This window comes from Callospermophilus lateralis, chromosome 6 (genome assembly GCF_048772815.1).
Source record: "Callospermophilus lateralis isolate mCalLat2 chromosome 6, mCalLat2.hap1, whole genome shotgun sequence".
Taxonomy (NCBI): domain Eukaryota; kingdom Metazoa; phylum Chordata; class Mammalia; order Rodentia; family Sciuridae; genus Callospermophilus; species Callospermophilus lateralis.
This window is the reverse complement of record NC_135310.1, coordinates 16,271,652-16,285,953: the sequence shown is the minus strand read 5'-3', so window position 1 is coordinate 16,285,953 and position 14,302 is coordinate 16,271,652. Positions and strand designations below refer to the sequence as shown.

General features: G+C 40.8%; 1 protein-coding gene across 2 annotated transcripts in view; it reads left to right on the top strand.

Moving 5' to 3' along the window:
* Positions 1-14,302, top strand: part of Plekhg1 (pleckstrin homology and RhoGEF domain containing G1) — a 211,690-nt gene that overhangs the window by 127,856 nt on the left and 69,532 nt on the right. The window lies entirely within an intron of this gene.

The window sequence follows — 14,302 nt, the reverse complement described above, 5'->3', positions numbered from 1 at the left end:
AAAATAAAGAGCAAAGCCAAGCTTTTCAATGTGGGGATATGAGTGTTGTCGCCTAAGATGCACAGAGGTATGCAAGTTTAAATAGATGGTTATGTAGCTAGCGCTAGGCTCACTGGGTGAACTCCTCTTCATAGTTGCACTAATGAGTCAGTGTGTGTCAGGAGTAAGGATGATACTGTGCATGTACCAGTATGCTGTGTTCATAAATCCCACATCAGAGGGCCACAGTGCCTTGCAGCTTGGAGCAGGCAAGAGGAGGGGTGGACCTTCAAGCCTCCCAGCAAATAGGTGTCAGGTGTATCTGGCTGAACCCATTAGAGTAAGCTGTTCTTAACCCTCATCACAGTTCTCCACTTGCCTTGGAGTTTCTGATTTCATTGGTCAAGGGTGTAGCCCGAGGAGTGGAAGATTCTCAGGTGCCTCTAATACGCTAAGCCTGGAGCCACTGTTCTAGGTTGGGCCTATGCTGGTTGGTGTTTGGGGGAAAGGAGTGAAGGATAGAAGAAAAACCATGGGCTCTGTTTTGTCTTGACTGTTTCCTTTCTGTTCACTTTTATAGTCAACAGTTTAACATAATTTGCATAAGTTATTTTGTTTATAAATTATTTGCATAATTTATTCCATGTGAATCAAACTCAGCTCTGTGAGCCAGATCATATCCTCTGGAAATCCATTTATTGACTTTGATTTATAAGCAGGTTTTTGAGCATAATGAATGACCAGTGGTGCTGGGTATGGTGGTGCATGCCTGTAATCCCAGCACTTTGGGAGGCTGAGGCAGTAGGATCACAAGTTCAAGGCCAGCCTCAGCAACTTGGAAAGATCCTGTTTTAAAATTTAAAAAAAGGGGGGGGCGGGGCGGGGGGATGTAGCTCAGTGGTAAATTGAACCCCAGGGGTTCAATTCCCAGTACAAAAACCTAAATAAATTAATAAAATGATCACTGAAGCTCACATGTTAACTCATTCTTAATTTATGATTAAGAATATTCTATTCAATAACAAATTTATATATTACAAAGCTATACTCACTTTGCTGCCTATTAAGATTAAATTCTTTCATTTATTAATACCTATTGCCTATTTTAGACTTCTAATTTAAAATGCGCTTCAGAATGTAGTGGACTATTTGAAAATAAGCACATTCTGTACTAAATAAATACATTCTTATAGCATTAGCCCCTCAAAAAAATGAAATAAAATAATTTAAAGCATGATCATGTGTTAATTTCTACAAATGATAGAACAGACACTGTCTCCTAAAATAGTTATGACCTAACTTTCCAGTAATAATAGAAAAGTCAATTGATGCTCAACCAAAACAATATGTGGTACCAAATGTAGGACCAAGTTGGCCAACTTTTTAAAAAATTGACAATGATGTCATTTGTACTTGAGAAGAAATATCTGTGAATCAGCCAAAAGTTTTACAACCTCTCAGGAAACTTATTAAAGCTTTCTTTGGTTTATGCTTTTTTTTTTTTTTTTTTTCTTACTTTCTTAGAAATTTCCCCACTTAGTCAGAGTTCACCTTCTAAGAAAGAAGCCTTTAGTTCCTCAACTAGTATTACATGAAGTCTCTTCTACCTGAGACTGGTTGATTAATGTTAGGTGGAAAAATAAAGAATAAGATTTGAATGAAAAGAAACAGAGTTTTTTTCCTAAGAAAGTTTTAGTGTAAGTTGTAGTTGAAGCAGTCCAAATTTCCTTGCCTTTTTTCCTCTAACCTTGAATTAATCATATTTTGCAGATGGGTTTGGGGACCTTTTCATATAGCTCTAAATAGTAAAAAGTTTAGGCTTCTGAGCCTAAGATCCCAGTGTCACCAGTGCGCAATTCTGCTGTGGGGGCTCAAAAGCAGTGATAGTCACTGTAAATGAAATGAAGAAATATGTACAAATCTCTAGAGCCCAACTTAATCGAAGGGCCATAGTCCAAATCTGTGCCACACCTCAACTGTAAGATGGTACCTGCACAGGGTTCTTTGAATTCTGTTAAATAATAGTGAAATTATGTACAACAGTGCCTGGCACATGGTAGGCAATTAATAAATAGAATATAATCAACACCAGCCCTGTATGAATCTGCTGCTTAAGAGTAATCAACATTTATACTATGTTTCACATTAAATATTTGCCAAAAATAATCAGGTAAGCCAGTTCATAACAGAAATTTAATTAGGAAAAAAAAGTTTTAATGGGCAGCTCTGATTTTATTATCTTGAATAAAAATTGGATTATTTCTAATGACCCCACTGAAATTCAGAGGTAGGACATCCAGAGGCAGAGAGGCAGAAGGGGTATTGGGAGGGGCAGTGTGGTTGGTGAAGATGAGTCCTGCTGAATAGGGGCACCCAGGTTGGAAGAACTAAGCTCCCCTTTGTTCTGGAAGTCGCCAGAGCGCTGTGGGTCACTTGCCCATTCCACCTAGAAAACTTCCAAATCTAGCCAGGTGATGATAGGCTGCGTATCTCAAGAAGCTGAAGAGAGGATTTTGAATATTTTCTCTGTAAAGAGCAACCTGTTAATAACAGCTATGGTAAGTTCTTACCATACCTAAAAGACAAATTTTCCTTAGTTGGCTCTTCCTAAGCAAGAATTGTTTCTGGCAGGAAAAAAAAAAAAAAAAAAAAAAACTAGTATAAGAATTTATGGAGATAACCAGTGATTTATCTTCCTTTATCCAATAACACATTTTCTGAGTTTGTATACTCGGCTTTATTGAATCTAAATCATTTAACTAATATCAATCAATACTCATTTCAAATTTAATCAATTTTCCCCAAAGACTGTACATTTTATTTATGTATATGCCATATAGATGCATAATCTCCATGACTTGGGATTTGATTTCATTTTCAGGATTTGTGAACAGTAACATTTTTGTGAAAGATCATTGATACATGAATTGATTCAAAACACACTCACCTAAGTCAGTGGCTTGACTTGTTCCACATGGTCCCAAATATCAGAGTAGCTTATTTCTGAGAAGTTGTCCTTCTAACCTTAGTTGGGCAGTAGGATTCCTGGATGTTGGTTACACATGCAAAGAAAGTCACAGGCCTTCTTTCCCATATACAGAGATAACATATTAAAAATAATCCAAAACATACAGATTCTTTTCTTTCCCTTGCCAGTTGGGGATTCAGAAATGAGCCCCTTAAATGCTTTCTGAAAAGTTAACTAGAAATATGTTGTTGTTGATGTTGTTGATTTTTAATAACTTCATTTTATTTATTTTTTGAATGTGGTGCTGGGAATCAAACCCAGCGATTCACTCCAGCTAGGCAAGCGCTCTACCATTGAGCCACAGCCCCACCCTCTGTTGTTGTTCTCACTCCTTATTCTTCATTTCTTGCATTCCTCCCCAGGCCCTTGTCTCTGGACCCCAGTCCCACCTGCATGGCTATTCTATTCCATTCTCTGCTCCTTTACCCAACTTCCTGGCTATTTGTTTTTGTACACTTGACATTTGGGGGAGGTAAGATCTTGACTATCACCCATGCCCAGAACAACAATGGGGCTCTTATTTCCATCTTTATATATGGCTCTTGGCACATTCACAGATAAAATGAGATGATAAATATGAAAGCAACTTAAAAGTAAAAAAACCAGTGATACAGTTTGTGGAGAGATGGAAATCCATAGTTGGTGAGCAGAAAATAAGGGTCTCTTTCATGTTTAATGGGACCTTCAATTGACTGAGCAAGGGCTCTCCTGGGCAGAGTGGGTTTCTTTAATCTTTCTAAATGATCTGTAAAAGAGCCTTTGAGAGCCTCATAAGATCGGGCCTCAGATAGAGTTCATGGCCTGTTTTACCCTTTTAGTAAAGTTTTAAAATAGTTCATAATGTTGCATAATGCTGTATAATTGGAAGCTAAATTCCCCACTACAAATGCCATCTTTGAACTTTCAGATACTAAATTAGGTCATCCCTTGGGATGTCAAAGATGTGTAGTTTGTGAAAAAAAAAGTGAGTAAAAGAAGTATAGCATGTATTTTGACTTTTATCTGTCATACGCCAGAGACCTAAAATTCTTCAAGTATCTTCATCCATAAAGTATATTTAAAAACAAAGAAGTGAATATTATAGCCTTCATGTCCAAAATTTAAACAGCCAGAGCTTAAGTGTGTCTTTGCTGGAAGACTTTTTGTGGTACTCCAAAGCTGCAGCTACACAAGGATTCAGGTAGTAACCTCTACCCCCAGCTCTTGTATTTCTGAGTCTATGTGGCTCCTTCCTTATTGTGTAGACAGACAGGTAGAAGAGAGAGGGGTACTTTCTGCATACTTAGTGACTTGAAATACATGGAAAGCTATTCTGCCTGTGGCAACAATTTAGAGAGCAAGTTGCTTTGAGCTCTGGTGGTATCGGATGACTTGGAGGGATACCTAGCTGGGGGGGGGGGGGCAGCAAAACTTCACCCAAACGTGTGCAGAATGAAAGAAGGAAACCTGTACCCACGCTGGGGACTTGTTGCAGTGGGTCCAACACATTCTTTGCCCAGATTCTCAGCTGGGGTCCTTGCGAGACCTCTGTAATGGGATAAAGGGGACTCTAAGCTGGCTCTTGCCTTGAGGTCCCCTTCCCTTGCAGATGACACTTTCAGGTTTGGAGACAGTTTCTAATAAAGCCTGGCTTCCCAGGGGCCTGTGGGAGATAGAATTGCCTGGTGTGGAGAGGGCCCTCTGCTGAATGATTGATGTGGCATTCCCCAGACCAGCCTCAACTCCCCTGCAACCCCACCAAAGAAGAAAGCTTATGAGCTCAGGAGAAGGCTGTTGAGAGAGGGAATTGTTACAGATTTTATTGTCTTTTCTTTGCAGATGTCCTGCTTGATACCCTCCGTCCAGTTTAAATAGCTCTTATTCTGCTGGCACTTTTTACGAGGTTCATTTAGAGTAAAGTTTTTTGATTACTGAGGGGGGAAAAAAGTGTTCCAAGCTGGAGTGTAAGACTTGGCAAGGATTGTTTTTAATGAAGCCTTGTAACGTGGGTGGATTTAATAGGGAATGTACACTGTAGTATTTGGCGTAATTTAACGTGCTTTTTCCTTTTACGTGGCATTTGAGTACTTTTATGTGAATGTATCTCTTTACTTTGTCCTCCAAGAGCTTTTAGCATAATGGGTGAATGAGCCCTTCCCTAAGACCATTCAAGATCACTAATGACTTAGAGGCTGACCTGTTGGCGTTCTGCTTATGTAGAAGCTGTTCTTTAAAGAATGCTTCTAATTACTGTGCATGGAACCTCACTTGGATTATTCACTTTGTTATCTCTTTTCATTATTGTTGTTACCATTATTATTTTTATGACCCTTCCTCTTCACCCTACCTGGCTTCTCTCTCTTATCACCCCAACAACAGCAGCACAGACATAGAAGGTGGTAAAGCTGAGTGATTCGGGGTGTCCTGTCTTCTACTTGTTGCCATCTCATTTGGAAGACTGAGCAGGGAGTTGGCTTTCCATTTCTTTCCATGCCTAATGGGTTTTCCCATTTGGGATATTTTGTAAATATCTTCTGATTGATTGCTAATGACCAATGGAAACAGTTCCAGGTGAGCAGCATTTGGAAAAACCAACGAGGTTTGCAGGGTTGCTAAGGAAGCTGTTGGCAGTAGGCAGAGCTCATGGGTACCAATGACTGGTTTTCTCCAAACTTTGGAGCCAGATCTTGAGTCAAACTTAGGAAAGTCATTCTAAATGTCTACATTGGTCAGATTCTCCAGGGAACATGGTAGGCAATGAGTGTCACCTGACACCTTAAGTTTTGTAACCATTCTAATATAGCTATAAAAATGCTATGTGGACACCACTTCTAAATTTTGTTTCAACAACAACAAAAACATTAAAGAATAACATCAGCAGCAACTAATATTTGAGTGCTTGCCATGTATGAGGCACAGTATTGAGCATTGATATCCATTCAGCCCCATCATGTGGGTACTATTATGGTTCCTACTTTAGCTGGAGAATATTGAATGTACAGAGGATAAAGTAACTCATTCAAGGTCATGTACATAGTGCTAGAGACAGACCAGAGCTCAGGTGTTTCTCCAAAGCTGACTCCATTCATTGCTAGTCTACACTGTTCTCTCAAATCTAATCTTAGACCCCAACTGAGTTAAGTGTTTTCAGCCTCTCTCTTAAGCTCTCTGCCTCAGGCACCAGCAGCAGCATAGACATTTTCTACCAGAGAGTTCTCAGCATGAACAATAGCCATGTGCATGGTAGGACATCTAGCAGCAAACCTGGCCTCTGTTCATTCAGTGCTGATACAACTCCCACTGTCCCTACTTGTGACAACCAAAAATGTCTCTGGACATTGCAAAATAAAACCCCTGAGCAGGGAGAAAATTGCCCCTGGTTGAAAACAACTGAAGATTTGGAACACGTAGCATATTAGTAAGGAAAGGATATGCCACAGGAACTAATAGACCCCCCTCCACCAAGGCCCGTGGCTTACTCAACGGAGGTTCCTTTCCTCCTCCTGTCCACTGGAAGTGGTGGTGGTCGTTCAGGCACCCAACCTGATGTGACTCTGCCGTCTTCAATATGCAACCTCCAAGGTTCCTGTGACCTGTTCCAAAGGGCAAAACGACATGGAGACCCACAGGGGAGGTTTCTGATGGACACAGTAACACACGTGCCTTCTTCAAACCACTGATGAGAATCTTGTCACATGGACATTGAACTCTAAGGGAGATTGGCAGGGGGCTAGTTCTGTGACCCAAAAAGGTAGGAAAGGTTTTTTGTGTGTGTGTGTGTATGTGTGAACAACTGGCAGACGCCACCGTGCATTATGTATAATTGAGACATTCTCATTCTAAAACCTATACCACTATATCTGCCACCACCATCACCAAAAACAGAATAATAAATAAGAAAATAAGAAAGATTTTGATGATGCTTACCTGCTCAGGTTCTAGTTACTCCTTTACTTAATAACCCCATAATATATTTTAGGTGAGCTCTTCATAGGGCTTGGAGCAGATTTAGGTTAGTGTCTGTTCTTGCTACTCCCCACCCTTCTTATATGTCTCCAAGGCCCATTTTCTTACCCTTTCTCCCTTCATTTCTAATTGCCACCCCCATTTTGTCATCTTATTCTTATCCATTTGACCTACCAATAGCACCTTTTGGAATTAAACCCCCTAGTGAGTCCCTGGGCTAGGAGGAGGGCTGCTGGGTGCAGCCTAGTTCACAGGCGGAATGTGCTTAACTTGGTGATGTTCTGGAAACCTTGAAACTGGAAGGGGATCAATGAAAGGAATGGATTAAACCTCACCAACCATCAAAAGCTTAATGGAACAGTGCTTACAAGCTGCAAGTTTCTTGGTTACATTGACAAAATAGTTCCTGTAGCCATCCTGAGAAGCCAAAGTGAGAAGTGGGGTCAAAGGATAAACACTGTGGGAGTTATCTTGGCGCCATGTTGGGTCTTATGCTCCCTCAATCCACCAACATTGTTACAGATGTTTCTCTATGAGAAATTGAAGTCCAGTTACATCTTTTCAGAAGTAATCTTTTAGAAAATAAATTCACCGCTGATAGAAGAGTCTGCTTACACTGTTAGCCTTTCCCTGGGGTACATTTTTCAAGTTAAGAACTTTTGGGCACTAGCATAGTGATCACTAACTGATATGGTAATTAGCATATAATGACATTCCTTGGTGTTGCCCAAGAAATGCAAAATCCCAGCTATTATCAAGCTTTCTCTTGAGTTCCTGACAATCCTGACTTATTTCTTGAAACTTGAGGCTGGGGAGTTAGTTGAGATCAATCTAAGGAGGTCCAGGTATTAGAGGAACGAGTCAGTCTTTGTAGTCCATTCTTCCCTGTTCACAATAGTGCATGAGCTGAGAATAGATAATAGATAGGGAGTATATTTGTTGTTTTTGTTTTGGGGGGTACCAGGGATTGAACTCTGAGACTCCCAATCACTGAGTCACATCCCCAAAGGGAGTGTTTTTACTCCTGGATCAAATGGCTGAGACTCTAGAAAGAACAGATGGCAGAGGGAACTCTGTGAGTTCCAAAGTACCTCCGGTCAGTTCCACTGCAATATGACATATGTATTTCTTAACATCACTCACTGTGCAAAATCACTTGGGGGAAATCAGACTTAGAGTAAAGTGAAATACTGAGCAAAGCACTCAAAAACCTTATTTAAAAAAAGGTAGTTATCTAGCAAAAATACAGGCACAGTTTTATACATGTTAAATGGTTAAAAACCACATATGTAGTATAGTTATTATGACACTGTATAAACAAAGGCAAATTTTAGAAAATTCAGATTGTTCCCTAACATTAATTTGGATAGGGACATATTATTTCCTAAACAAACGTTCCATCAGAGCCAAATGTACTTATTTTTTGGAGTACTGTGACTTGTTCCCTCTCCTCTTTGCTCAGACTGAAAGATGAAAGAATATGCATGCCAGAAAGCATGGCCTGCATTTTTTGTTTCTACCTTATAAGAAAAACTGGTTTAAAAGACTTCCAAAAGACACTGTCTTAGCAGTGTGAGAGTCGACTCATTTCTGAAAACCAGCACGGCTGCTCGAAAATACAAACAGCTGTAGGGAATTTTCCTTTTGGTGAAAGGATTTGCCTAGTTTGGTCAAAGAGTATTGTGCAAACTATAACATCTGCTGCCTGTGAAACTCAATACACAGAGGAGACTTGCTATATCCGTATTTCTGATGTTTAAAAATTACAGTAATATAGAGTAATAATCACCTTGCAGACGGGGAGTTAGCATATAAGGACAAGCAGCATAATAAAGGAAAGTAAACCATTGATAGAAGCTGTACTTTTCACAGACATTACGGGTGTATACATTTTATTTGCATATTCAAGTATTTTTAAAAATGCCCACAACTCGGGTCAGGAGATATAGCTCAGTGGTAGAGCATTTTCCCGGCATGGAAAAGGCCCTAGGTTAAATCACAATCACAGCAAACAAACAAACAAACAAAAACCCTGCAACTCAAAGTCCCTTCTCATTCTATTAGACTTTGCTTTTAGGGCAACATTTTTACTTTAAATGAAAGGGCATTTCAAAAAAACTTCAGTTAACTCAGGTGATTGAGTAGCTGTTATTACTGGTCTGCTAAAGAGCTGGTAATATATTTCAAAGACTGCCTGTGGGCAAAATTTTATTGCAGATTTGCTAAAACAGGTCAATTCCGTTGAGTTAGAATCAGGCTGCTTTTTGGGTGTGTGCCATCTTGAATATTCAGTTATACTGAGTGGGTAGAAAATTATAGAATTCAAGAAACTATGTTCTAAACAAACCAACCTGCAGCTGGGAAAAGTTTCCCATGACCAGAAACACCTCCCAAAGACAAAGTGTGCCTTGCACCTTGTACAGCTAATCACGGAGGACAGTTTACCCAGGTCATGGACTAAGTCTCCTGTGAGTGTCCACACCACCCTATTCCATGACACCCAGAGGAAAGAGGCAGCTTCTGCCGATTCATGATTTGTCAGCTCCGAAATTCAGTAGTTAACTATTCTCTGATCATTTATGTTTTCATTTTCTCCTCTTGCCCTAAAGTTTGTTTCTCCACTTAAAGGAAATGACATTGTTCTAGTTGTGATATTGCATGGAATTTCTGAAACTTTTTTTTTTTTTTTTAGTTGTTGATAGACTTTATTTTATTTATTTATATGTGGTGCTCAGAATTGAACCCAGTGCCTTACACATGCCAGGCAAGTGCGCTACTGCTGAGCCACAGCCCCAGTCCTGAAATAATTTTTAATGGTAAAATAAACATACATAAAAGTAACCATTTTAACCAATTTTAAGTGTACAATTGCACAGGAATAAAGCACATTCACATTCCTGTGCAGTCATTGCCAAATCCATCTTCAGAACTTTCTGTATCAAGCAAACTGAAACTCTGCCTATTAAACCATAATCCCCCATCCCCTACCCTCCACCTCAGGTAACCACCATTCTGCCCTCTGTCACTGAATTAAGCACTCTAGGTGCCCTTTTTAAGTGGAATCACATAGTATTTGTCCTGCTGTGACTGGCTTCTTTCATTCAGCGGAGTGTCTTCAGGATTCATCCATGGCATTGAATTTCTTTCCTCTGAAAGGCTGCATGATATTCCATTGTGTGTTTACACATTTTGTTTAACCTGTTGACGAACACTTAGTTTCTTCTAATTGCATGGGATTTTTGATTTGGTAGAATCACACCCAATTTTAGAACAGGAGATAGCTCAGTTAAGTCCGACTACAGATTCTGAAAGAACAGGAATAGTTGCATGGCTTATAAAAGTTTACATAGAAGTTTTATATCCCTCACAGGCAGGATTGCATCTGACATTTAGTTGGCTATCAGAAGATATTTGCTGGTTAAATACTCAGCTGTGAACATTTGTAGTAAATATTTGCTGTCGTTTTTATGCATGAGGAAATGGCCAGCCAAAGATCACAGTGACTTCTCCAGCTGGGGGCAAATCCTAGCTCTGTCACTTGTTACCTTTGATCTTGAACAATTGCTTAACTTCTATAATCTGCGGTTTCTTCCTCTTAAGACAGGGGAGATATCGGGAACCTGGGACAGTGTAAGGATTAGATGAGTCAATGCCCGTAAAGCGCTTTGCAGAGGCCCAGCCAGCCTAACCCTTGATATGGGCAGCTGCTGAAGCCCCAGACCCACAGAAAAATATTGGCAGTGCCAAGATGTATCCTAGTCCTGCCTCCACTCACTCCAGTTGGAAACAACTGGAAAAAACCAGGAGCATTTTACTGAGTGCCTCTTGTGTATCAGTTAAATACGTGTGAATGAGATTTTCTGGAAACACATGACTTTCCTTGCCCAGTTCTCTCCATCTCGGCCATTGCCAGGGACAGAGCTGGGCCTGGGAGAATGTGAAGGGAAGGGCCTGTCACTTCTTCTATATCAGTGACCACATAATTCAGGTGAAACCAGAGCGTGAGACCGAAGGAGACTGGAACAATTAGGGTCATTTGTGACTTCCTGGGACAAGTCTAAAGCCACCCAGAAATTAACTTTTTTCCCCTAGTTCTAGTATAGGAAGCTTTTTGAGAGTGAGAAACTGTCTTCCAGCATCATTGATTTAGCAGAATCACGCCAAATCTTAGACCAGATCTTTCCGGGTTTGCCCACGTGTGGTTATTAACAGGCCAGCTGGTGCGCTGGGAACCTATTTTGCCAACCTATTTTGTTCTGAACTAGGGACTCCCCTCAAAGTTTCGGGTCTTTTTGGAAACAGAATAAGGACAAAAGGGTTACTGATAGAATATGTAGACTGACTTATATCTAAAATTATCCAGAATGTTCAAAAGAAAATCTTACTTGGAGAAAATTCTTACTTCAAAAATAGGAATGAATGCAACATCATAATGATCCCTTAGGAGAGACACCCAATTAACTGGTCATCAACTAGATTTATACCTAGGATAGTCAGCCCTCATAAACGGGTTCAAAGGAGCCATTATTTGAGCAATTAAAAGCTATCACTTGAGAAATCTTCTTAGGAGGAGCAACTGAAACCCAGGGGTTCTTCTAAAGCAGAGGCCACTGGTGAGACTCCTCTGGGAACTTTCACAACTCCTGCCCCCCACCTGCACCCTGGGCTGAGGGATCCTTCTCTGTGGGGCTGAACCAGTTTTCCCTAAAGCTCCCCAGTCCCTGTAGACGGTAAAAGTTGAGATCTGCTGTCCTAGCAAGAATTTTTTTCCCTTTGTTCTAAAGCAAACAACAGACTTCTTTTTTTTTTTTTTTTTTTTGTAAAGCGACACAAGTTACCCCTTCATCCCCATGGAATGTAACAAAATCCCCAAAGGCACAGACTTAAAAAAAATCTACAAGAACTGAACCCAGATCCTGGCTCTGACACTTGCCTGTGTAGCCTTGGTCAAGTCATTAAAATTTTATGAGTTTCATTTCCCCAGCCCCACAGGTAAAATGGGAGTAAGAGGATTCTTGTGCAAATTAAATAAGATTATCCGTGTGAAACACTTAGCACAGTGTGAGGCATACAGGAAGCATTCAAATGAGAAATATTATTATTATTATTATTATTTTGATCATTCACGTCATCCATATTATTTGGACAAGGCCAGGAATTTCTAGTAGGTTTTAAAACACTAAAACATTGAGCTTGCTAATCTATGTTGAGTTACTATTTCACAATGTTATTTTGACAGTAATTTAAAAGGATCTGTTACAGTTGCTGCAGTTTTTATCTTACCTGACATACCTACTTGTAGTTGGAATTCATTTCTAATAGAACAAAAGGCTGTGATGGTTTCAAAATTATGATTTGAGCTCAAACTGAGGTTTATTTAATGATCAGAGCTCTGGTCTGGACTCCAGTTCCACGCTGACAGTCAGCTGCGTGCCTGTGGACAAATAGCCACTCTGACCTCAGCTTCTTCCTCTATTAATGGGACTAATTCAAAAAGCCTCAATCTGTAGATGCCTGGTGAGTGCATCCCCACCAGCCTCAGCTCTCAAGAGGTCCTTTGAGCCGCCAAAATAGATATTTCAAACACTGAACAGTAAATCCTGTGTCTTTACCCAGAGAGAGGCCCAGGCTTTCACTAAGAGCCTATTTTACAGTACATGTTTAAAATAAGCTTAATTATTTGGTTTCCTAGCCTACAGCAATTGGAGGGGGTGGGAGGAGATGGATATGGCTTTACCAAGGAGCCAGAGGAAAGAACCCTTGGACTAATTAGTGTAAGGCCAGTAGGAATGGTGCAGATTCACCTCGGTCACCCTGGTGAGTTGTACTTGTGAACTGCAGCCCCCAGCAGAACTGAACTTCTTTCTGATGCACCTCAATACCAAGAAACTTCCATGTCAGCATTGTGTTAGCTACAGCATCTAAAATGCATCGCCTGACTCCTGGCCTTCGTAAACAGAATGACAATTTAATGGTAGTTAACTTTGTAAATGCTTTTTATTGCAGAAAACTACACATAACTTGAAGTTTCAGTAGAATTAAGTGCGCTCAGCGTCCATCAGCCTTAGATGTGATCTGTCCCCAGCTCATCTCTACCCTCTCCAACAGGAACTGTACCCTTCAAACCCAGTCTACTTTCTGCATCTGTGAAATCTCTCTTCTAGATCCCTCAGGCCAGTGGAAGTTTCGTCTCCGTGTAGTATTTTTGCCCTTTGGTGTCTGGCTAATTTCATGGAGCATGTTCCCAAGGTACATCCACATTGTAGTATGTGCAGAATGTAATTATCATTAACTCTTAACACTTAGGGAAAGTTCTGTCACAATGACTGATCCCTGAACAAACATGAGATGGCACTTCATTTAAAAAAAAAAAAAAAATCTTCCTTACTCTGTAAGGGGGAGGATTTTTTAAAAAAAGAAAAGGAGCTTCAGTCTCTCTCCAGCCCCAGGGGGAGATCCAAGGCTTTTTCTAAATAAGTTTCTTTGTTTTGTTAAACTAATATAAAGAACCCCCACCAGGAAAGCAGACCACAAACTGTGCTGAGAGGCCACAGCCTGAGTCTGCTGTTTGAAATGGCAAAATCCTTCCTAGGACTCTGTGTGTGCCTGCGTGTGTATGTGTATGTATGTTGGGGGAGAGCCATTCCTTTAAACTATACACTAAAATATGTTCTTTGGGAGGGAAAAAAAAAAACACCACCCTTTTGGTCACTGTGACAAGTGTTCCTTCCGCTTGGGGACGGGGCGTACTGTCCTGCTGTTAACCTTTCACTAAGCTCTAAGTGGGACATGGGGAAGGAGGGAGCTGTGTGCCAGCCCACAATAAGTGCAGATCTGCTGAGCAGAGTGCTGCTTTTGTCCTGTTTCCCACAAAGCGGAGGATAAATCACTGACCCTGGGTCTGTTTAAGGCCCCACAATGGAGTAGCAGATGCCAGTGCTCAAGAGAAGGGGTAGGACTTAATCTACTTTTGATTAGAGGAGCGTTTCTCATGCAGATGCCCTAGCTGGATAGGTGGGAGGGAGTCAAAAATGAGCTGCATAGTTTAGGAACCTTTGTCATTCTCAAGAGGTGGCTTAAAAATGCTGTCCCTGCAACAAAAGAGAGAGCTCAAGAGGAATGTTGGGCTGGGTTACTATTCAGGGCAGCTCCTGCCCGGAGAGGGAGGGCTGGGGCCTCAGTTAACCCTGGCCTGCCTGGCTCTGAGTTGACGGATCAGGTTTCCAGGAATTCCTCTGCAAACACGCAGGGCCCAGAGAGCTAAAGCACAGCTCCTGTGAATGGCTGACAGCTCTGTTGGAGAGAAGGAGCTACCGACAGGTCTGATGGCTCTGTGTGGTGGTTTGCCTG